The following is a 24,103-nucleotide window of genomic DNA, read 5'->3' as shown; positions in this document are numbered from 1 at the left end:
GAAGGAAAAATCTGACCGTGTGTATGCACCATTATGGTGCATACACACGATCAGATTTTTCCTTCAGATATGAACGATAACGATTTAAAAATCGTTCAGTCGTTCATATCTGATGGAAAATCATTCATATCTGACATGCCTGAACGATGGACGATCAACGATGCGCGTTCCCGTTTGTCAGATAACGATATCTGACATCTGATGGGTTTGCAGTCAGACTTGGACGATTCCATTCATTTTAATGTAGTCAAAAATCGTTCAATCGTTCAAATCGTTCAAATCGTTCAAAACTTTGGTAAAATCGTTCAAATCGTTCAGATCGTTTAATCATTCAATCGTTCATCTGACAAATCTGACCGTGTGTACGCTCCATTAGGGTTTGTGCAAGTGTGCATGAGGCTGTAATTGTACTAGATTGTACCAATGTTTTCGCAGTCTTGCTAAGGTAAGGCTTACTTGCCGACATTCAGCTCCCTCCTTCCGGGAGGGAGCTGAATGCCTGCATTCTGTGGGGGGCGTGGCCGGGCTATGATGCCGTTTTGGAAAAAAGGCATTGTGAAGCAGGGGCGGAGCCACGATGACGCAATTCAGCGTGAATCGCGTCATCGGGCCCCCCCGCAGCGGGGTTTTTTACTAGTAGTCTGGGGGGGTAGGTGGCACCCGGGAGGCTTGCCTGCCTTTCCGGGGGGTCGGGAGCGGCACCCGATATTCGGGAGGCTCCTGACCAGATCGGGAGGGTTGGCAAGCCTGAGGTAAGGTAAAGTGGGTGTTCTTGTGTAGTGCTGCGAGGGCATTGCGATCACAATGAATTAGCATACTGTGTGTGTAATCACTATTGCATCAGAGTACCTGGGAGCTCAGCACTGAGCTGTAACGTACTGCAATGAGGGGAATGGAATTTATAGGGCTTGATCCCCAGGGATTGGATGCTGTGATCATCTGGTCTGGTAGCAGAACTCTGAGTGGAGGATGAACATCTATCTATCTATCTATCTATCTATCTATCTATCTATCTATCTAGTTCTCAAACTCGGTCCTCAGGACCCCAAACAGTGCATGTTTCCCATGTCTCCTCATAGAATCACAAGTTAAATAATTAGCTCCATCTGTGGATCTTTCATAATGTGTCGGTGAGTAATGAATACACCTGTGCATCTGCTGGGTGACCTGGAAAACGTGACCTGTGTGGGGTCCTGAGGACCGAGTTTGAGAACCTCTGATCTATCTCATATCTATCTATCTATCTATCTATCTATCTATCTATCTATCTATCTATCTCCTACCTATCTATATCCTATCTATCTCATATCTATCGATCTATCAATCTATCAATCTCTCTCAACCTCATTCAGAGTCTGTCGTTGCGGCCGCTCAGTCGTATGCAACCGATATTTGCTAAACTGCGCATGCGTAAAATTTGCAATGCGCAAACTAGCTGTTACGATCAGAAATTTCTCTCTCCTTGAACACAGCCAGGTCTTTAGTTTGACAGATTGAGCCATTTGTGTGTGGTAACAGGGGAAGGTGCTTGCGAACGGGGGAGTGGAGATCCGAACACAGGCGTGCCTGACTATGCAAACGGCATTTTATGGGAGTGCATAATTAACTAAATAGTGTCATGGCACATGTGACATGGGAGGTTTTTACACTGACTTGATCGTAGTGCTTAAGAGAGGGTATGGTCAACCTTAAGCTCTACGACCAGCTCCGATGGTTCCCGATGGTCTTGATTAATCCTTATATGCCCAGATATGACGTGTATTGTGAACGAGAAAGGGGCGTGTTCTTAATCTTACGGCCGCATCCTCCCCTCGCTCGTCAAGCTAACGATCCCATCTTAACGACGCAACTTGCGAGCGCTTCATTTGCATATCCGGACCCTTTTCCATTACGACCGAGCGGCCGCTGCGACCGACTCTGAATGAGGTCCTCTATCTTTCTGTCTATTTAGCAATCTTATAGCTATCTCTTTATATATTATCTATGTATACATTTCTTTACAGTATTTCATATTCATTAAAAAAATAAAAAATAACATTACATTTTATCGCGGCTTGCGTACTTGTCACTGTCTTATTATCAGTATTGTGCTCACAAACTGATAATCTAATATGACACAGAAACGGACTTTGGAGAGCAAAGAGTTATTCCATTTTCTTCTACACCCGAAACTTTCTCCAGCTGACCTGAGGAAGGGAACATTTTAGACTGCAAATGTCAGTGTCTGATTTGGCTTTATACTGAATGCACACAGGGTTTGTGAGCTGAACTTTGCTTTGCAGCAGAAGATGGGGTTATGCAAGATTTATATCTGTCCTCAAAGTCTGAGCCTCCGTGTCAAACGCTGTCTGTATTATTCTGCTTCCTACCACCATATAGTCCAGAGAGGATGGATTATTTACTGACCAGCGCTGCCTGCATTAAAGGTGGGAAACATTAACACAATGACATTTATGGTTATTGCCAAGTTATAGACCCCAGTCTCCCTAACCTGCATGCGTAGTTCTGGCCTATATGCATTAAACTATGAAGATATTTACAAAAACAACAAGAAGCATTTATGGAAGTAAACTTGTGTGTTATCATGTTACCATGGGGTCTTTGTATTAAGACTTGGGGCCACATGTAATAGGGTGAGAGTTTAGGAAATGTGAGAGTTTAGCAGTAAAACTCTGACACTAATACAATGATCGAGTTGTATTTTCAAAACAGGAAACACCTGGATGAGAGTTTCAGTCTTGAGAGTTCTTTGAGTCTGAAAAACATGTAAGTTTGTATGTTCTGTGACTTTATTACATTGGCTGAGTTTTTACATGTTTTCTCTCACATTTTCTAAACTCTCACCCTATTACAATTTACCCTTGGAGAGAGATAAAGTGGACGGAGATAAAGTACCAACCAATCAGCTCCTCACTTTACAGGCTGTGTTTGAAAAATTACAGTTTGGAGCTGATTGGTTGGTACTTTATCTCTGTCCACTTTCTCTCTCTAAGGCTTTTTTTTTTTTTAATACATAGACCCCCATGTTCCTTATTCCAAAACTACAGTATAGCACAGAAGACTTCTAGATTCATTGGATTGCTAAGGAATCAGACCCCTGGTTTTCACTTAGGTATCCGGTCAGAATGTCGGCATGTTAAATGCATCCACAAATGTTGACACGATCAAAATTTCGGCATGCTTGTACATTATGCATTATACATGTCGACAGTCAGAATGTTGACAGTACATTTTAGTGTTATATAGAGATGTGCGGTTCAGTTTCCACAGAAACCGGTACACATCCACACTTAGGGATTACGAGTTGAATCATGCAGAGGCTCGAGTCTTCCTGTCATGTTTGGATCTCAAAATGAGGAAAAATGTGACCTTCCCAGCACCGGATCTCGCGTGCTTTTGGATTGCATATTAAAGTCCCTCCCTCGTGATTGGGAGACTGAAAGGAGAGGGTGTGGGGACTTGGCTGCAGCAATGAATAAACGCCAACAAGAGAAGTGGACAGAATTATCTATAGAGGGACATTTATTACAGTCTAAAGGGGCACTTTGATAAAAAAATAATATATATATATATATTATACAGCTGTGCCCGTGCGCACACATTGCGCAGCTTTCACCGGGCCGCAACTAGCCGCGGCCAGCGTTCCACTAGTTGCGCCATCCATGCTGCGATGCGCTCGCATCGCAACATAGATGAGCATGACTACATCTGTGTATTTGTGTGTGTGTGTGTGTATATATAATATATATATATATATATATATATATATATATATATGTATGGACTGCAGCACTGTGTTACTAAAACAAAAAAAAGCCTGAAAAAATAAAAAAAACAATTATTAGCACTGTGTTAAAGAGGCACTGTAGAAACACTGGGCCTGATTCAGACCCGGTCGCAAGCGCTGAGCACTCGCAACCGGGTCAATGGTGGCCCAGAGCGCATGCGCATGACGGAGCCGGCTCCGTCGTGCGCATGCGCGAGACCTGGATAGCGACGGGCAAGCCGTCGCTCCGGTTCTCATTCCAAAGGGGGCGTGCTGTTGATGTTGAGTGATAGCACGCCCCCTTTGGTGGGCGGGCTGGGGGGGTGGCTGCCCAGACAGAGGTGTTCCCATGGGAGAGATTTCGGCTCTGTTAGAGCCAAAATCTCTCTGGGGCTTGCGGCAGCGAGACCCTACCACAAGGGTCTCGTCGCAAGCCCGATGGTCGCGATGGTCTTGACCATCGCGACCATCTTCCTGGCCGCTCGCTACAGCTGTGGGTGGTCACCCACAGCTAGGCGAGCGGCCAGGAGGCCGTTCTAAAAAAAAAAAAAAAAAAGACCAGCCCTGATTCATAGCGAGCGCTCTGTCAGAGCGACCAGCTCTGAATCAGGGTCTCTGTGTGCTGCTGCAGCACTGTGAGGCACAAAAAGCACCATAGGAGTGGAATGCAGCACTGTGTTACTTAAAAAGCCTACTGGGGCACTTTTTTATAAAAAAAACAAAAACAAAACGATTATTCTGTCATTAGGGTGCCACCCTTATACTAGGAGCGCTGTGAGGCAGTTTGCTTTGTGTTCAGGCATTCTTAAAAATGTTTAATCTAAAACTTGTGTGTTAAAAAACATAACATCATTATTAGGGTGCCACTTGGCTTATACTAGGGTGGCTGTGAGGCAGTTTATTGTGTGGTCAGGCACAGTTAAACATTTTACAATAAAATGTCTGTGTTAAAAAAATAAAACTTCATTATTAGGGTGCCACCCGTATACTAGGAGCACTGTGAGGAAGTTTTTTGTGTGTTCAGGAATTGTTAAAAAATTTTAATATAAAACTTGTGTGCTAAAAAATATAATGTCTCTACTAGGGTGCCTCCCGGCTTATACTAGGGGCACTGTAAGGCAGTTTGTTTTGTGTTCAGAGCCTTCAGACACAGTTAAAAAAATACAATAAAAAAATAACAGAATTAGCATACCACCAGGCTTATACTAGGGGTGCTGTTGATGGAAGAGCAGGAACAGTCATGATACATCAACATCTACTAAAAGTGGTCCTGGGGAAATAAAGTTTAAGAAATGGCACCTGAAATCTAAACAATATTTCACAATGTTAAAGAAAACATCACCTCTAATAACAAAGGGAAAATATACTGCTGAAAAGCATAAAATTGCCAACATTTCATACACCACAAGCAGTTGCAACAAAAGGCTCAGGTTATGGCCCTCCCTTGCAAGTGGTGGCCCTGCTACTGATGTTTCATACCATAGAATGCCTATTGCAGAAGCTGGGGCCAAACACAGTCAGGTTTCTTCTGAAACTTCACATGTAACACCTTCTCACTTTAAGTCTACATGTGTCACCTTTAAAACAGGCAAATCAGTTCACCAAGACAAAACTAAGACTAAAGAACAAACTCTGTATTCACAAACTTTACAAATCCCTGAGGAGAGTCTAACGGTGTCCATGACTGCTATATGTGAGTCTGATATTTCTGAGACAGTACTCCTAGAGAAGCTTCCTTCCAATATTACCACACCCAATGTAGGAATGAGCACCAGTAAAAGTAAAGAAGGTGACTCAGAAATTGAGGATGCTACTGTGGAAGTGCAACAAGATAAGGGGGAGATTTGTGCATTTGACACTAATGAGGATGTTGATGATGAGGATGGTGTTTGCATAAAAGTAAGTCAGCTACCAGTGGCAGCAGTTCTGCCATTGTCATGCTTGGGCATAAGATCAAAAAAGCTATATCTTTTTTGTAACATTTGTCAAAACATTAATCATCTATGTACCCTCCTCTCTGTTGTGTCATCTGCAGTGAGTTCATGCAAATGATTTGGGAAAATCTACAAAAACCTGTAAAATAATACGAAGCAGTCCAGCATCAGCCAGCAGCAGCATGGATAGATCCAAGCACATGCAATCTCCATGGGCAACACCTTCAATCAACAATCTCCTCAATAATGATCAGAGGTACTGTAGTCATCCTGCATCCAATTTGGAAAAGTCAACCTCCCCTATCCAGGATTCCCCAGAAGAATCTTTGCATGCTAGGGCTGCTTTTGCTGCTGCGGGGGTAAATTTTCACCCCCATAAGGGGACCAAGAAGACTAGTTCAAAAATTGACTGTGAAATAATCCTTTGCAAGAGGAAGAAAGTATGAAAGCAGTCATCCAGTTGCACAGCAGTCACTGAAGATATGATGGCTATGCTAGTATTGGTTCTACGTTCAATGGGCCTGATTCAGAGCCGTTCGCTATTTGTGGTCGCTCGTTTAAAAACAAGGGGTGGCTATTCAAATGATCCGTACGCACATTGCAGTCTGTTCACACCTCTAAGTCTGAACGAGCGAGCAAAACATACGCTCGTTTATTTGTTAAAAACGCCCCCTGGCCGCTCGCATCCTACGTCATGTCCGCTATTTATTAGATTAATCGAGTACATCGACCAGCGTATGAACTGCTCGCTATTCTTGTGGTTGGTGTTTGCTACCACAAATTTGCGAGCAGTTCTGGCTATAAAATAACCCAGTGACGTGGTCAATGACGCTGCTGTTTTAAATATGCACATCCATAAAACGCCCGTTTTGACCTTTAAGCACGCCTGCGTTCGGATCTCCACTCCCCATTTTCAAGCACCTTCCCCTGTTACCACCCACATACGCCTCATTCTGTCACTCAAAATAGCAGGCACTCGCAATATAGCGTACAAACGATTTTCGGCCGCACTGACTGGTTCGCGCATGCGTACTAAAAACCGTACGCATGCGCAGATGTGCAAACATCGCTCGGAACGAGCGTACTGCCGCTAACGAGCGGCTCTGAATGAGGGCCAATATCTGTTATCAATGCATCTGGTTTTAGAACTAGTTCTTGGTCTACAAAATGTTGGCAAGTTCTTGGTCTACAAAAAGTTGGCATGCTACCCACTATCCACTTAACAACAGATTTGTAGACAAGCGGTAATGGTCAAACAAAAGATTACATGACTGTGACAGCCCACTGGGTGGGTGTATCGCCTTCAACAGCAGTAACATCTAACACACAATGCCAGCTCATTCACAGGCAGGCTAGTCTCTGTATCACCGGCTTCACTAAGAGACATAGCATTGTCAAACTGTTAGAAAAACTCTGAGTTGTCATAGCAAAATGGCTTACCCCGTTAAGACTCCCCTCAGGATTTTTGATTTCTGATAATGCATGTAACATTGTCAAAGCATTATAACTGGTTGAATTTGAACATATCCCATGTTTTTCCCACCTAATAAACTTTGTGATTGAAAATATAAAAAAAAAATGAAACCGGTGTACAGGGGATGCTCTCTGTGGCCAGAATAATTTCTGGACATTTTTGATATTCAGCAACTGCATGTAGAAATATGCTGTGGCTGCAAGACTGATTCAGTTTGCCATGCCACCAACTGAAGCACATCAAGCCTTAACTAGGGAAAGGATGGGGAATGTACCTTAGTCCAGCACACTGAAGAATACTCTCTGTTTTATGCAAACTACTGAAACTATTAGAAGTAGTCACTAATGAAGTGAGTTGAGACACTGCCAGCTTGAGTCACATGATTCCCTTAATCAAAATACTGGAAAAGCAGCTAGAGAAACTAAAGGAGATGAAACAAAAGTGGTTCTGCTAAGTATGTTGGACTTGTAGATCAACTTCTTTATTTGCTTCTCCAGGACCAAAGGGTTATCAAGATCTTGCAATTGGACAACATTTTGACAACCATGCGTGATCCTAGGTTTCCAGCTAACACAGATCTTAATAGATGCAAAGAGCTACTTGCCAGCAAGTTGTCAGATCAAATGACACATGACACGACTGCTGCTGCCAGGAAAAAAATTGGCCACAATTATTGAAACCTCTACCGTGATTCAGTTTGATGCACTAAGCATAAATAGGATGGTAGAGGATTATTTTAATGACTATGTACAAATTTTCATGTCACACAGTCCTTTTGATTACTGGAAGGAAAAAAGGGCAATTTGGAGTCCCTTGTACAAACTAGCTTTGGTGTACTTAAGCTGCCCATCCACCAGTGTGTACTTGGAAAGAGTGTTTAGCACAGCTGGGAACCTTGTGAGCAATCGGCATAGGAGGATACTTCCTCAAAATGTGAAAAAACTGATGTTCTTAAAAATGAACTACAAATTCTATGAGATAGACCACTAATTGCAACAAAGTACATAGAATCTTCTGTAATGGTGGATTCCAATGGGGATGAGCTAATTTAGTGTGATGATGATGTTAACACTGATGAGAGTGAGAAGGGTGATAATGATATTTTCCCGGTGTAGAGCTGCTTCAAGCCCATTGGTAGCTTGTTTTGTGGGGGCACAAACAAACTAAGCACTTCAGCAACAAAGTGGCAGTCCCTGTCGCTGAACTGCTGTGCATGTCCATTTTAATATACAACATAAGGGTTGGTGGGAGGGCCAAGGACAATTCCATCTTTTGTTTTCATTATGGGCTGCATTTTTAGGGGGCATTGGTGACAGTCTTTTTTGCAAAGACAAACATATTTAGTGGTTATTGCTCTAATACATTACTAATTTGCAACACATTTTTAACCAGAAATAATATGAACATGGCAAGATAAATTGTATTCTTTTATGGGACTGGGTACAGGATACCGGTGCTCAGAATCCCGGCAGTGAGAATTCCGACGTCGGCATCCAGACTGAGTTAGAATACAGGCACCTGCTGGTAAGTACCCTATCCCTACACCTAACCCTTCTTCCCCACAGCCTAAACCTAACTTGCCCCTAGTCCAGCCCTAGCCCTCCCTCCCCAACTAACCATCCCCATAGTGCCTAACCCATAACCCTAACCCTCCCTCTAACCCCAATACTTACTGTCAGGATGACAGCAGTTGGGATGCCAGTGCCGAGATTCTGACTGGTGTCTGGAATCCGGCATCGATATTCTGACCGCCGGCATCACGACCACCGGGATGTCCACTACATCCCACTTTATGGCTTTTTTTCAGTCGCTGCACAACAAGGCCGCGTCTCAAATGAACAACATCGACCACTCAAATGAGTAAATGATAATAAAAGTATTTAATATACAATCTAAGAAATATCAATACAGTAATGATATCATACGAATAAAATGCAGTCACATAATATAGACAACATAGAGTAGATCTACTATATAAAATCTAATTTATGAATAGCTTTAAATAGGCTTGAAATGGATACAATGATGCTGGAACCAGCTCAGAATAATGTGTATCCTAATGGCAACAATGTACCTACTAATGTCTGTATAAGAGTTACAAAGTATCTAGTGGACTAGAAAGTCAAGCAATATAGGCCAGTGCTTGTAAATGGAGGAGATATAGCTGAAGTCCACTTCTGCCAATACTTAATGACGTGGATATATAGTGATTACTCACGCACTGGAACTGAGGGTATTCCAACAGATTTAGGCCATATATGTAACAAGAAAGGTCACCAACCGTTAGATGGCAGATCTATTTGCTGTAACAAAATACATGCTGTGGCAGCATAGTGGGACAGCTGCTTTTGCCAGTTGTATAATAGCTGTATACATCAGCTCCATGATCCGTCACTCTCCCGACTCTGCTCTGAGTAGCTGCACTTGTGGACCCGGCAGCTTGTTTGCATGATGCACACTATGCTGGTAATAGAGTATGATGTACCAATATCCGGCAGCGTGGTTCCTCCTTATAGCCGTTCTGGAAGCAGTCGATAAATAGCCGCTCAGCGGCTTAGTGTAGCGTGTAAGGATCTTCCAGTGGGGAGTCCAGTTGATGTTGAAAGACATTTGATACGCTTAATTGGTAAGCGTACGTGCTGCACACATATTTATTGGGCACTTATCACCTAAAAATGTTTTAGCAGAGATGCCACACTATCAGGCACTTGTCCTTTCCCCCCCTTGTGTTATCTTAGAAATCCACCATTGAACCAAGTGGCCAAAGTACAAGGACACAGCAGCCACCCATCTTAAGGAGGAGCATGGTGTGAACTGAATATGAATTTTAGACTTGAGATCTAACAAAAAATACACTTAACATATTACAAAAGGCAAAGCCATAATTACACTATCCATTGCACATATATATTGTGATAGGAGCACTGGTAAAGTGGTCAATGGCGGGTACATTTGTCCTAGGTTCCTGTGATGTGTTCTAAAACCCCAAGGAGAAGTCTGTTTGTGAAAAAACAGACTAGAAATGTTGGCTGTAGAGAAAAGCCGGTTTGGGTCCTGCGGGTGTGGATGTGAGGAGAGGGAGAACTCCATCCACAGGCCACTCCAGGTTTTGGACCTTTCAGCCTGGTAACAGGCTCATTAGGGCTTGCAGCTGGTAATGGCTAACATAAGCTGGGTTTGTTTGTGGCTGAGTGGCTCACACCTGGGAGAGCAGGCAGACTAGCCTGTTCAGAGACACTTGGTGATAATCCTTGTAAGCACTGTGCACGTGTTTTGTTGATGGTGAGGGTAATATGCCCTACCATTATTATAGAGGGGGAATCTGCTGTTTAGCTAGTGCCCAGCCGGGCTAGGACTTATGTTTATGTTTTGTTTATGTTCATTTGGCACAATAAAGACTGGCGCTGACCAGTTTGTACGAGAACCCCTGACTTGTATACTGTTTCTATAGCTGCTGTGTGTGTAAAGAGGGAGTCCATCTACCCCAGGAGAGGGACCCCTATCCTGACTGTGTCACTATATATATATATATATATATATATATGACATACAGTATACTGTGTGTGTATATGTGTGTGTGTATATATATATATATATATATATATATAAAAATATTACATTACACACACATACACATATAGCCTGCACCCCTCTCTGCCCAGTGAGTGCTCCAGCCCTCTTCCAGTTTGAGCTAATTTACCCTGAGACTCACTTGTGTCTGGTTGTCTCTGGTCTCAGGTCAGCCAGGCTGGAGTGGGAGTCTCCTGGACCGTCTTGACTCCTGGGCTGTGCTGCAGGGCCAGTGGACTTGTGTCTGTCTTCTAATGCCTGGACTCTGTACTCGATGGCGGCTATATGGAGGCAGAGCCATGAGTTGGCACTTACAGCCCTGCTCTGCAAAGTACTATGGGAGGAGTGACCGCTGCACTGGCCGATCGGAGCTGAGGTCCAATCGCGGCAGCATTGGTGGGTGGGGGGGGGCGGGGGTGGTGGTAGCTGCAGAGCCGTGGAATGTCCCTAGGAATTCCAGAAGCCCTAGACATTTGCTTAGAATCCCTGTGCCTAGGGCCAGCTCTGATATTGAGTCAGGGTTAGGTTTAGGATTAGTCTTAAATATATAAAAATGGTATGCCGACATCTTGCATGTAGACATAGGGGGAAATTCAAATAGCCCCGATAACTTAATGGGGGTGAAAAATGGAGGCAGCCTCGGGCTTTATTACCCAAAACTCAATGAGGCTTCCTTTTAGCACGCGATTCCTTTGTAAACACTCATTAAATTGACGTTTTAATGGGCATTAACAGTAGTTAACGGGTGTTAATTCGCAGAATCAGTGAAATGTTTAGGGATTTGTGGGTTAACATGGTCGCGGCACCCGTTAACCGCTTAGTTATCTGGGAGTTTATTTCACTACCTGTGTAGTGGTGAAAGAGTATCCCTGATAAGTGCTGCTGGCAGCCTCCCTTCCGGGCTAGTTGATTATCCCTGGAGAATCAATTACAGTAGCTCACAGTACAGCGGCTATTAATTCCCCCCATAATGTCCATATCAAAATTCTGACAGTTGACATTCACAACAGGAGCAGCCTCCAACTCCAAATCAGCCCAAGGGGAAATGTATCAAGCCTTGTGCCCGCATTCAATTTGGAGAGCGAAAAGCCGAGATAGGCGAAAAAGTTTCACCGATGACGTCATTTCACCAGGTGGAAAAGTATCACCGTATTCATTTTCAAAGACTTTCCACCTAGGCGGAAAGTCTATGCAATGGACCCAGCGAAAAAATTTTGTCTATGAATAGCAGGCAGAAAAAAGTGCAGAAGTGGGGTTTTGGGGTGCAACGTTGCGGGAACACCCACGTGCAGCCTTAAGACAATCCCACTAAGGTGAACTGCATAATTAAAAAAAAAAAAAAAAACACTTAAGAACACCCCAAAAAAGTACTTTCGTTTTGGGGGTGAAAAAAAAAACAAAGTTGGGGGACAAAGTTAAAAACTAGCAAAATAGACACCAGGGGGGTCCCCAAGTATGCCTCAGGTGTTTTTCTGATTGCAGGTGTTTGCGGCAAGTGGATTTTTCACGATTTTTTAAACTTTACTTTAGCAACTTTTAAATATGCTATCCCCCATTTTCAGGTACCCCAAATTTACTGGGACTAGTTAATTTCACCACAAAAAACTGCTATTCTTCACCACTTATGCAGAGACGCTAATTAGAACCTACTGAGAACATTTAAGTACCTCAAATACCTTCAGCGGGCCTATCCGGGGGTATCCAAACATGTGATATAGGCAAAAAGTCCGGCAGGCGAAAAAGTATTGCAGGTGCGAAACATATTGAATACGGACCTTGGAGAGAGATAAGGTGGAGAAGTTTCCCAAAGCAACCAATCAGCTTCTAACTGTCATTTCAAAGACTGCGCTAGATAGATGACAGTTAGAAGTCGGTCACTGCTTCGGCCGAGCAGGGCCGAAACTAGGATTTTTGTCACCAGGGGCAAGACAGTAATTTGGCGCCCCCCATGTAATTCCCCCTGCAGTAGTGCCCATATTGTAATGCCCCCATAGTAATGCCCATATGTTAATACTCCCATAGTAATGCCCCTGTAGTGCCCAAAATACAGTAATGCCCCTGTAGTGCCCATGCTCCCATATTAATGCCCCTGTAGTGCCCATGCTTTCATAGTAATGCCCCTGTAGTGCCCATGCTCTCATAGTAATGCCCCTGTATTGCCCATGCCCCATAGTAATATCCCTGTAGTGCCCTTACAGTAATGCCCCTGTAGTGCTCATGCCCCCACAGTAATGCCCCTGTGGTAATGCCCCTGTAGTGCCCATGCCCCAATAGTAATGCCCCTGTAGTGCTCATGCCCCATTAGTAATGCCCCTTATTGCCTATGCCCCCATAGTAATGCCCCTGTGGTAATGCCCCTGCCCCCATAATAATGCCCCTGTAGTGCAGCTTATTAAAAAAAAAAATACTTACCTTGAACCCCGCTCCTGCATCCAGTGTCGCGTCCGGTCCACCAGCTGCTCCTTGGAACTATGGGGGAGATGTCATGACGTCTCCCCCATAGTGCCCGTGGGGAGAGCCGGAAGCTGGAGATCGGGAGAGAACTCCAGCCTCCGGCTCCGGCTACACCGCGTCGCTGCAGAGAAGGAGCCGGGCACCCGCTGGTAATAAATATTACCAGCGGACGTCCGGCTTGGAGCCTCTCTGCAGCGCCGGGCTGGAGGTCACTGGCACAAGGTAAAGCGGCTCACCCGGTGCACGTGCACCTCCAGCCCCCCCCTAGTTGCGGCCCTGGGCCGAGCCTGTGTCTTTTGCTGTTGTTGCATCTGCAACTTTATGTCAATGTTAGTATCAGCCCTTCGTGTTGTGTACACGCGTACGTCTGAATGCAGAAGGGCTGGGACACCCACTGTGAGCGGCTGCCGCTGGAACCAGCATCTCTAACTTACTGTACTGTATGTGAACATCAGCATTACGTCCAACTTAGTTTTAGACATAATGGGGTTTATTCTAACAGGCTAATGCAACCTCAGATACATTTGGTGATTTTCTCTTTCCTCTCTGCTCAAATCCTTTCCCCTAGTAATGATGCACTTCTCTGTACTTTGAACCTAGATTGGTGGAAATATTAGATAAAGCCTCGTTTGATCCTATTCCTGCAGAATACATACATAAACAATCGGATCTCTGAGAAATGAGAAACAATTTGAATTTGAATCAGTTGCATTAGAATTCTCAAATCCCAGCGACTTGAAACTTCTGCACGAGATATAATTGGTTCAGACAAACTCCAAAGACAATGTTAAATACGGAATGTCGGCTGTTTTACAATATCCTCGTGCCGTGTGCTTTAACTCTGTGATTTTATGAATCAGAAATGATTGATGTTATCTCGCGGAAAAGAATAACTTTACTTTTCACGTGCCGCAGAAATCGCTTACAGAGTAACTGCGGAAAGAAAAAGAAGAGAATTGGGGAGAAATTAAGTCACCAGCCAAATCCTTAATGTATTTGAGAAAGGGGATTTATAGATAATCTTCTGCCTTTGTAGTCTCTGGGTTCTGCCACCATGTTTGTTGCTATTTTCCCTGTTCTACATACAATGCCTTGCAAAAGTATTCACACCCCTTGGCTTTTTACCTTTTTTTGTTACATTACAAACTGTAATTTTTTATTTTATCTGAATTTTATGTGATGGATCTGCACAAAATAGTCGAATTTGGTGAAGTGAAATGAGAAATACATATATATAAAAAAGAATCTTTATAAATAAAATTCAGAAAATTGGCACGTGCATATGTAATCACCCCCTTTGCTATGAAGCCCCTCAAAAGTTCTGGTGCAACCAATTACCTTCAGAAGTCACATAATTAGTGAAATGAAGTCCACCTGTGTGATATCTAAGTGTCGCATGATCTGTCAGTATAAACTAGAGATGAGTGGGTTCGGTTCCCAGAGAACCAAACCCACCTGAATTTAGCATATCCGAGTCGGATCCAAGCAGGCTCGGAGGTTCTACTCTGTTCTCGAAACCGAGGCAAAACAATTAGAGACGAAAATCTCGCGGTTCGCGAGCTTTCGTCTCTATGATTAATGTAGTATATAAGAGACAACGCGACGGACGCCATTTCACTCCGGCTGTGGAGACTGAACAGGGAGGGTGGGTAGTGTAGGGCTGGGAGAGGTGCTGGTGCTGATCCATTCTGGTCTCTGGTCACTGTGCTGTCACTGTCACTGTGCTGTCTCCTGAGACCTTATCCATTCCGGTCTCTGGGCCTGATTCAGAGCCGCTCGTAAGCGGCCGCTCATTCGTTCCGAGCGATGTTTGCACAACTGCGCATGCGTACGGATCGTAATACGCATGCGCGAACCAGTCAGTGCGGCTGAAAATCGTTAGTTCGCTAAATAGCGAATGCCTGCTATTTTGAGTGACAGGAGGAGGCGTTTGTGGGTGGTAACAGGGGAAGGTGCTTGAAAACGGGGAGTGGAGATCCGAACGCAGGCGTGCTTAAAGGTCAAAACGGGCGTTTTATGGGTGTGCATAATTAATACACCAGCGTCATTGACCACGTCACTGGGTTATTTTATAGCCAGAACTGCTCGCAAGATTGTGGTAGCAAAAACCAACCCCAAGAATAGCGAGCAGTTCATACGCTGGTCGATGTACTCGATTAATCTAATAAATACTGGACATGATGTAGGATGCGAGCGGCCAGGGGGCGTAGTTTTCCAAAAAGCGACCGCATGTTTTGTTCGCTCGTTCAGACCTAGAGGCGTGAACAGACCGCAAAGAGCGAACTGTTCATTTGAATAGCCACCCCTTTTTTCTGAACGAGCGAGCGCAAATAGCGTCCGGCTCTGAATGAGGTCCTCTGGTCACGGTGCTGTCACTCACTATCACTGTGCTGTCTGCTGATCCATTCTGGTCACGGTGCTGTCTGCTGATACATCAGGGCTGTCTGCTGTGTCTTGGGCTTGTGCTGTGTTCATCTCTGGGCCCAAGTTCTGGACTCCAAAAACAAAAAAGTAAAAAAAAAAAAAAAAATCAAAGTGTCTTTATTATATTTTTATGTGTGTGCTCGTGGGTGTTAGGCTGAACCACATTAGTGCACAAGATCCAGCGACTCCAGTCGTGTTCAATCAAAAAACATACCAATACAAGTGTATTATATATTTTTTTTTTCTGTGTGCTCGTGGGTGTTAGGCTGAACCACAGTAGCACACAAGAGCCAGCCAGCAACGCAAGTTGCAACCTTGTGCTGCCCGACTACATTCGTGCTCCAAAAAACACTCTGGGGCCAAGTTCTCCTGGAGCTGACAAAAAATAAAAATCATCATTTGTCGTTTTTTCTAATATTTTTGTGTGCGCGCACGACTGCACGTGTGTGAGTTTTGTAACCGCACCTTGGCTAAACTATTGATGATTGTGACACTGCTTCTAGACTGCAGAAAAAATATGGAGAGCTGTCACATGACAGGAGAGCAAGGCCAAGAACCACATGTTGTAGCTGCCGCCAGCAGCGCAAGGCCATCAACTTCCTCAACCTCTAGGAAGGCCCATGCCCCAGGGCTTAAGTCATGCCATCGATATGGTAAAGCAGGTTTTACTGAAATTAAGAAAAAAAAATTGAAAGGATATTTGCCTTTAGATAAACAAAAAATTGGCAATATGCCATTCACTACACGAAGTGGCAAGGAAAGGATAAGGCCTTGGCCTTTCTTTATGAAGACTGCTGATAGCCCTTCTGCTTGTACTAGTAGTGGTGGTGGTCCAATTAAAAATGTGAAAGTTGTTAAGACAGCTCCGGAAAAACCAACTGTGTGCCCTGAGAAATCGAAATCGAGTGCAAGTGTGTCCGTGGTTGCCATGTGTGAGCCCGAACTAAATACTAGTGTACTGGAGGATCCTCCAAGTTCCAACATTTGTGTGCCCTCTGTAAATGTGGGGAAGGGCAGTCAACATCTTGCACACATAGTCATTGAGGATGCTTCTGTGGAATTGCACATGGAGGAGGAGGATATTTTGGTGGATTACGGCGCTAAGGATGATGAGGATATTGATGATGAGGATGTCCGTTGTGTAAGTAAGGCAACAGCTGTTGCCCATGGTTTGAAAAAGCCAAAGCCCATTGTTGTCATGCCGGCACAAAAGACAAAAAAATCTACTTCTCATGTGTGGAATTATTTCCATCCCGATCCAGACAACAGTTGTCAAGCCATATGTGCCCGTTGCCATGCAAGAGTGAATAGAGGGAGGGACCTAAACCACCTAGGAACCTCCTCCCAGTTACGTCACTTGGAGCGCATTCATCAAAGATCAAAGTGTAAGTCGCCATGTTCCAAAACTCAAAATGTAACAAGTCCAGTGTCACCTACCTGCTCCCTCTCTGTGAGATCGAAGTGCCTTCGATCTCCAACACCAACACCTGCATCATCATCTACATCCTCATTCGTGATCGGAAGTAATTTAAAAAAAACAATTGACTATTAAGCAGTCCTTTGATAGAGGAAGTAAGTATAACAGCAGTCACCCAGTTTCACAGCGGATCACTGACGCCATGACGGCTGTGCTAGTATTAGATGGTGAAATAATAAAAAAATGAGGCTGATAGTGTGGAGGAAGTGCAAAAGGAGGATGAGGGGGAAATTTGTGTCCTATCTGACGCTAATGTGGATGTTACTGATAAGGATGTCATTTGCGTAAATCAGCCACCAGTGGCAGCAATTCTTGCTAATGATAAAAAGAAAGTCAGAAAAGCAATGTCTTGGGTGTGGAATTATTTTTACCTAAATTCTGTTGTGAAGGCGTCTGTTCCATTTGTAAAGCCAAAGTTAGCAGAGGAAGGGACGTTAACCATCTAGGCACCTCCTCCCTGTTACATCATTTGCAGCAAGTTCATGCAATTTGTTTAACAAAATTATAATTTGTAAATTAATAACAAGCAGTCCAGTATCAGCTACCAGCAGATTGGACCAACACATGCAATATCCACCACCAACACCCTCAACATCAACCTCCTCCTTAATAATTGAAGGTAGTCTTTCCACAAAAAGTTCAACCACAAAAGTGTCAGTCCTAGTGGCTAAAGTGCTTCGTTTGTTAAACTGTCCCACATAAGAGTGGGTGGGAGGGACAATTCCATCTTGCACCTCTTTCCTTTACATTTGGCACAATTTGAGGCATTGCCGACTGACATTATTATAGTTTATTAAACTGCCATCCTGTCTGCCACTGCTGTGTGGCAATGTTTCATAGATGTCTGATATTTTTATAAACTGCCGTGCGTTTGTGCCGCTGCTCTATTGCTTACTTTAGCCAGCCAGCTTGCTGCAGCCATTGGCCTATATTGGTGAAAAATTGCGAAATCAATATTGTGAGCTGTGAGGTGGTTAAACATGCCTAGAAATGTCTGAAAATCATTGTTATTAAGGTTAATAATACTGTAGAAAAAAAAATAGGCCCAAATAATGTGGTTTTAGCTGTTTCTATGATTTTTTAAGAAAAAAATCCAGATCCAAAACCTGAAAACAAAACACGGAGGAAAAAATCCAAAACCAGATTCAGATCCAAAACGAGATTCAGATCCAAAACCAAAACACTGGGGTCGGCGCACATCTCTAGTATAAACACACCTTTCTGAAAGGCCCCAGAGGCTGCAACACCACTAAGCAAGAGGCATCACACCATGAAGACCAAGGAGCTCTCCAAACAAGTCAGGGACAAAGTTGTTGAGAAGTACAATTCTGGGTTGGGTTACAAAAAATACCCAAATTTTTGATGATCCCCCGGAGAACATGGTACCACAACAAACCTGCCAAGAGAGGGCCGCCCACCAAATCTCACAGACCGGGCAAGGAGGGCATTAATCAGAGAGGCAGCACAGAGACCAAAGGTAACCCTGAAAGAGCTGCAGAGATCCACAGCAGAGACTGGTGTATCTGTGCATGTGACCACAATAAGCCGTACACTACATAGAGCTGGACTTTATGGAAGAGTGGCCAGAAAAAAAGCCATTACTTAGTGATAAAAATAAGAAGATGCCAAAAGGCATGTGGGCGACTCCCCAAATGTATGGAGGAAGGTGCTCTGGTCAGGTGGGACTAAAATTGAACTTTTTGGCCACCAAGGAAAATGCTATATCTGGCGTAAACCCAACACATCCCATCACCCCAAGAACACCATCCCCACAGTGACACATGGTGGTGGCAGCATCATGCTGTGGGGATGTTTTTCAGCAGCAGGGACTGGGAAACTGATTCAAGTCGAGGGAAAGATGGATGGTGCTAAATACAGGGATATTCTTGAGCAAAACCTGTTCCAGTCTGCCTGTGATATGAGACTGGGACGGAGGTTCACCTTCCAGCAGGACAATGACCCGAAGCATACTGCTAAAGCAAAACTCGAGTGGTTTAAGGGGAAACATTTAAATGTGTTGGAGTGGCCTAGTCAAAACCCAGATTAGGAATCATTGCTGGTCAATGGCCATCCCTACCACATGGTGCATTTTTGTAATGCAAGTCTGTCAAGCTGTCAGTCATTATGTGCCTATTGGCAGTATCCCCTCCACTTTAGTAAAGTATAAACCAGGGGCGTATCTATAATGGGTGCAGGGTGTGCGGGGAACACGGGCCCCTGGGTCCAGGGGGCCCCCGCACCGCACACCCTGCACCCATAATATTACTTACCTCTCCAAAGTCCCACATCTGTGCGGGGGTCCGGCGCTGTAAAACGACTGGAAAATGGCCGCGGCGGCCATTTTCCCATCATTTGCGCTTGCGCAGTCCAGGGAATATGGCCGCCGCGGCCATTTTCCCGGTGACCTGTGCATACATTATCGACTCTGGGCACACTCTAGTGCCCAGAGTCTCTAACTCCGGCGCTGGCCATGCACAGCTCAGTACGCTTTCGGGCGGAAAGGAGGGGGGCCGTGTCGGAGACTGCACACGGGCCCCCTCCTCTGTAGAAACGCCCCTGATATAAACATTACAGTCAAATACATTAGTAATTATAATTCGTAGCTTTACTTCATTTTTAATTGAGGGTTTCAATCAGAAGCAGATTTCCGTTCCTGTATGCCCTGTTCCACTCTCGCCCTAGAACGTCTGATCTCTCTCAGCAGACCTATTGCTATTTCCATACAATTTCGCCGCTCAAGAGCTTATAGCCGTCATGTGGCATTTTTATTGCTTTACACCTACAGATTCATTAATTGCATTATTAAAGCATTTATATTGTATGTATTAGGATGGAAGGACAGTCCCATAATACATCCATTTTTTATAAGGATGTATTTAGATGCTAAAATGTAACACACAATAATTAAAGTGCTACAGCTTTACTTTGTACATCTCTCATGTAAATAACACATACACAATCTATTTTCTGTCATAGAGATAGATGTATGAACGACTTAATTTTTACATAACATCAGGTTATCTTATACACACACATTCCACAGCACATATCCTAACCCACTGCTCCATGCTCCTTCCTCACTATCTACCCCTCTGTGTCGCCCCTGTCTGTCTGCCCTTCCCCTTTAGAATGTAAGCTCTCACGAGCAGGGCCCTCGTCCCTCATGTGCTTCTCCTCCCCCTACTTATAGTATCATTTACTCCTAACTCCCCACAATGGCACCTAACACCTGGTTGCTCATGTCCTGCTGCTTGTGTATGCAGCAATGTGTATAACCATGTCCTTGTCCTGTATTGTTTTATATTACTATTAACTGTTTTTCTTGTGTGCTCATTTATGTACTGTGTAAGGCGCTGCGGAACCTTTGTCGCGTCATATAAATAAAGTATAATAATAATAATAATAATATGCTTGCTTTAAATGTGAATGGAAAAACGCCAGCGTAACAACACAATCAGTAGCGGCTCTAGGCCCGGGCAAGCCGGGTCGTCACCCGGAGCGCCATTGTATCCGGCGGGCGCTGGAAATGCCCACCCTCCCTCCCAGCGCTATAGTGATTATGTAACTTCAGGGGGAGAGAGTGGAGGAGGGAAGGGGCGGCAACACAGGACGGCGCTGAGCGCAGCAAAGCCTAGCGCCGGCCCTGAACACGATGAAAAAAAATATTTTTACAACTTTAATGTGTGCGTTACTTTTCCATCGTAGGGAATATACTTCTCCCCATCAGAGACGCGCAGTACAGTGAATCTGTTGTTTATTTCTAAAATCGAGTCTTAATATGTTTGTTTTGCCACCGTTTCATCAGTGTAATTAGAGGATCACTAATGTTTAGCGCCGCATATTTGTCTGAGTAAAATACAGCACAGATGGAGCTTATACCTTCTCAGAGAACGCACTTCATATCTGGAGCATTTGCACAGAGTGGATAATGCAAATATATACGGCCTCGTAAATCTTTCCCAGCAAACATCTGCGCACTTAACTCCATCTTCAGTCTCGATGTTTGGAGTTGCGAGGGCAATTTACAAACAACGTATTGTCTCTAAGAGAAGAGTCTGCTTAGCGTTTCTCTGCTTTGGTTGATTACTATTGTAAATGATGTTCATCTCTACGGCAGCGAATGAAACGTCACCGTGCAGCTGCGGTTTCTCAGCCCTTCCATAGACATTGTTCTGCACATTCCTTGTGTGTCCGTCAGGGCGATGCATCAGCCGAAAACAAGTACTGCTGCGGAACAGCTGTAGAATTAGTCATCTGCCGCTGGGGACAAAAAAAAAAAACTTCTGTGTTTTTGTTCTATTTTTTTTTTTTTTTCTTTTTTGGCGCTTGCGCCGCTGGAGACATGGAAGCAAAAACTATAATATGTTTGTTACACAACAAATGTACTTTCATGGTTTAACTTCTGGATAAGGACATTGTGGTGAGCGCAACAAATTGCAGGCTATTTTCCAAAAACTCTGAAATCAGGGTGGTGCAGAGCCCCTTTTCTCTAGGGTAAAGGAATACAGGTAAAAAAAAAATTCTCTGAGATATCTGTTTTTTATTGTTTTTAAAGAAAATATGTTTTGAAAAGTCGCCTTTCTTAGTTTCAGCTATCAGGAGCGCTGTATAATGGGGGCCTTGGAATGAGTAGCTGTGCCAATCAATGTTTTTGACCTAACAAGCAAATCTCAGTTGACTTTTCACCGGTTCAGTATGGAGGCATCAAGTTTGTGGGATGCATCATTGCGCAGCGTGCGAATAGGCTGAGTAGACCTGGGACCCAAATTATAGTCATGCAATATTTGATTTAGTGAAATGAAAAGAATCTTATCGTATTATGGTCAGCTGACAAGATGGATGATTACCTTACAGCTTTGCCTTAATCAGCTGCAACTATCTGGCAGTAATATAGGTTGTTGTCTTCGGGTTGAAAAATGTACAGTAATTGACACCAACTGGATCAGTAACAATAATAACTCACCATTAAAATACCTGTATAATTAAAAAAATTTAAAATATGCAAATATATTTTATTTTAAAGCATATTTAAATATTTGTAGTATTGAGGGTAGTATTATAAACAGAGTTGTATAAAGGCCTATCTGTATTATTATTATTAATAATAATAATAATAATAATAATAATACAGATAGGTCATAATAATAATAATAATAATAATAATAATAATAATAATAATAAGGCCTATCTGTATTATTATTATTATTATTATTATTGATACTATTATTATTATTATTATTATTATTATTATTATTATTATTATTAATAAGGCCTTTCTGTATTACTAGGCCTTATTAATAATAATATCTGTATTATTAATAATAGTAATAATAAGAAGAATAACAATAATAATAATAGCTATCTGTATTATTATTATTATTATTATTAATAAGGCCTTTCTGTATTACTAGGCCTTATTAATAATAATATCTGTATTATTAATAATAGTAATAATAAGAAGAATAACAATAATAATAATAGCTATCTGTATTATTATTATTATTATTATTATTAATAATAAGAATATTGTGGCCTATCTGCATCTCTATTTACTAAACATTATTTGCAGTTTATTATCATTATTATTATTATTATTATTATTATTACTACTATTATCATTATCTATATAGAACCCCCATTTTAGGCAGCACTGTAGAGAGATTATTTGTCAGGCACATGAGTCCATGCCCAACAGCTCCACACTGTATGAGTAGGAATTACTGTATATTTTAAATGCAATTCCCCTTTAAATGTTTTGAAAGAATTTGAATGTACCAGGGATGCGCCAACATCACAAACAATGTCATCTTGTCTTTTTTTCCCCCCATAAAATGTAACCTAATTGCTAACTCTCATTTTATTTTCATCATGTTGTATTGTTTTTCACAGAATGTCTTCGGGAACATTAAACAAATGCTTGCGATGGATACAAGATTTGGAAATAGCAAATAATTCTAATAAGCGTCAGTGCAAGCATGACAGAAGCAACCAAGTGACTTTGAACTGATGGCTGACAGACGTTGAATAGCATTTTATTTTAATAAGTTTGTCACAGCTGACAAATAATTCCCCTTCATCTTGCAGTAATATGTTGTAGCTTTGTCTCTCCAATGCTGGTTACAGTAGTCTCTGCGGGAGGCTGCGGAAAGTTAGCATTTATGTACATGATGATACATTTCACTCATGTAAACAAAATCCTTCAGGGCTTCCACTGCTGTCTGCAGCATGTTTGTCAGTTTCCTGCACAATTAGCCAGAGAAAAGCCTCGGAAATGTGTTATTAATAATAGAGACTCTCGTATTTAAGAAGTGGCAGAAGTTGTCAAAATGTCCCATTCTGTTGCTAAATTGGGGTTGTTACAATAAAAATCTATCCTTATCTTACTCGTTGTACCTTCACAGAGGATCAGAAGCTTTGTCAGAATGTTGAGGAGAGAATTATTACTTAGAACTGGTTTTGCATGGAAATGTTACATTGAAACTTTAAATATAAAACCACAACTCAATAGAAATTTAGCATCAAACAGGTGCTGCGAGCATTATGATTATAATGAAATGACAGCAATTGCCATCATCATACAGGGCACTTTTACACATGTAATACATAATGGGGCCCATTTATCAAAATGTATTTGAGGTAAAATCCCCGAAAACAACCGTTTTTGGGGGTTTACCACAAATACTAAGTATCCTGCGTATGTATTAAGGGGATCCCTCCATTACCGCTGGCAGCCACCTCCCCCATAGGTTTCTAAGGGGGAAGCGATGCTCCCAAATGTACCAATATCTGGAATGCAATGCATTCCAGATATTGGCCCCGGCAACTAACGCCATCTAAAGATGGCATTAACCGCTGAAGCCTATGGGCTACACCACGCAAAATTAGCCATCAGAGGGATCCGCCGGAACCCTCCCCGGCTATGGTGGATGTGCATGTGCAGTCCGTGGGACTGCACATGTGCACCACCCCCTGTAGTGGCTGGCCGGTCTCCAGAGACATTGCAG

At 43.0% G+C, this 24,103-nt stretch overlaps 1 long non-coding RNA gene across 1 annotated transcript; it reads left to right on the top strand.

Annotated features, from left to right (window-relative positions):
• Window positions 1-2,257: 2,257 nt before the first annotated feature.
• On the top strand, window positions 2,258-23,445 carry LOC148506108 (uncharacterized). The gene is made up of 3 exons (XR_015869815.1): window positions 2,258-2,426; window positions 5,802-5,956; window positions 22,989-23,445. It is a non-coding gene; the product is annotated as an uncharacterized LOC148506108 (long non-coding RNA).
• The last annotated feature ends 658 nt before the right edge of the window (window positions 23,446-24,103 follow it).

Source organism: Taudactylus pleione, unplaced genomic scaffold (genome assembly GCF_031769625.1).
Source record: "Taudactylus pleione unplaced genomic scaffold, aTauple2 ptg000425l, whole genome shotgun sequence".
NCBI lineage: Eukaryota > Metazoa > Chordata > Amphibia > Anura > Myobatrachidae > Taudactylus > Taudactylus pleione.
The sequence above is the reverse complement of the archived record's forward strand: the minus strand, read 5'-3'. Positions and strand labels throughout refer to the sequence as shown.